Raw genomic sequence first — 1,990 nt, forward strand, 5'->3', positions numbered from 1 at the left:
TTGTTTGGTATGGATTTTGATAATTGATTTTTTGACCGAGATAAAGTGAGTCTTACATGTGAGAGAAAAATTCAAAAATGACGGCTGGAATAGTGAAATAACTGTCAAATATTTGATTTTAATTGAATTTTAAGCTCTACCAAACAAGCTCTTAACTTCCTTAGTTCTGAGATTGTACGTATTTATTTGTCAGATTCTTGTTCTCTATAATTTCCTTCTTCTGTAACTCTCATTCTTAATTCATACGGTAAAATTTGGAATGGTTTCCTAATTCTTGTAAAGTTGGTTTCAATTTCTTGTAAACCTGTACTCTAAATGTTAATAGTGCAATTTCAATCGCTGCACGCCTTAATGCACTAAGGAACTGTGATTGCTATGCTTTTTCTCAAATTTCAGATTGCATTTTGCTTACCAACTTGCACATTTCTCCAAAAGACGTTCAATTTTTGAGGTCGACCTTGTTTGTTTTTCAAGAATCTCTACTGCTTAATTTGCTTGAAAGTAGAATGGAACTGCATTGCTACTTCAGTTTCTTTTAACTTTTTATACATTCACTGTACCATGCATTATTACTCACGTTTGATATCCATTATTGCATGAATCTCCCAGCTTCTTATGAAGAGCGACTTACCAAACTAAGCATGGGAGGTGGAAGGAGAGAAAGAAAATGTGGTGTGCCAGATAATTGACAATCCCACCATATCGAGTACAATATTTCATCCTTTTACGATTACTTAACATTAAATTTTATTCATCATCCGATACATGCATTCTTATGCACTAATGGTACGTTTAGTAAGGTGGATTAGGACACCACCCATATGATAGTATTGAAGAAGATAAAGAAACCAAAATTATTATGTCAAATTATGTCTAGTATTGTCTACCAAACATGTCCTAATTAATTATCAATAGGAAGATTGTTGTCCTTATTGAACCGGATTAGTGCTTTAAATATTTATCTTTGGTATCATGGGATATTGCCACATTGACAAACACTATTATTTTCTGCTTGGAGGTTAGGGAGAAGGATAAATATTTAGTGACCTGCTTTCTAGCAAGAGAAACAGTCAGTCGACTAGAACCTCTGAGCACGTTGAGACGACTAGTAAAGTGTAATATATAATATTGGATATAAACCAAAAAAAATAAAATGTTCAATCTTAGATTTGGCTCCGGCCCTAGATGTGCAAAGACTTTTAAGAAATGCTATGTTTCTCTGCGTTAGTTGTGGCATGTATACTCGTGGAAACATGGTAAATAGTTATTTTTTGGAGTTTGTGTGGTTAAAAAAAATTTAAAAATAAGAAGTTTTCGATTTACGTGTAGAATTATTTTATTAGAGAATGTGTGATTAAAATGAGTTCTGAAAAAAAATGAATTTTTGAAAAAATAGGCTCAAACAAGGACTTAAATTTGTCCCATTTTCACATTTCATTGAACAATGGGAAAATCAACAAAATTCATGTATTCAATTTTCCCCTAATCTTCAACTCACAATATCTCATCATTCACTGATTAGCAAAATACCCATCGCTTCATGTGTATTTCTTTACGAGTAGCTAAACTAAGAGCTGAGAGTTTGGAGAGCGAATGTGATTACACTTCGACAGTGCTAGTGGTAAGCAATGCTTAAAAGGATTTGGCTCTACATAATGCTGGATTGGATAATATTAAATGAGATTGAAGAAGTAAGATAAAAAATAAACGATGATGTTTAATTTTATTGAGTTGAAGATGTCAAATATATCCAAAATGTAGCTGTTTAAACAAATAACCTATACCCTTCTTGAATTAATATCATTATAAAAGAACAACCCTGAATTTCGGCCTACAAAGTAAACTCTAGATGAGAGATAAAATGTGGAAATTACATTGAACACTCTACTTTTATTACACATTTCAAAAGGTCGGTTATATTGACACCACAATTTCTATTTATTACACTGTGTTAATTATTATTAATCTCTTTAATATTTGTTCGTTGTAA

General features: G+C 31.9%; 1 long non-coding RNA gene across 1 annotated transcript; it reads left to right on the top strand.

Annotated features, from left to right (window-relative positions):
• Positions 1–90: 90 nt before the first annotated feature.
• Positions 91–973, top strand: LOC111379309. The gene is made up of 2 exons (XR_002700037.1): positions 91–451; positions 610–973. It is a non-coding gene; the product is annotated as an uncharacterized LOC111379309 (long non-coding RNA).
• The last annotated feature ends 1,017 nt before the right edge of the window (positions 974–1,990 follow it).

This window comes from Olea europaea, unplaced genomic scaffold, assembly GCF_002742605.1.
Source record: "Olea europaea var. sylvestris unplaced genomic scaffold, O_europaea_v1 scaffold1970, whole genome shotgun sequence".
In the NCBI taxonomy this organism is placed as follows: domain Eukaryota; kingdom Viridiplantae; phylum Streptophyta; class Magnoliopsida; order Lamiales; family Oleaceae; genus Olea; species Olea europaea.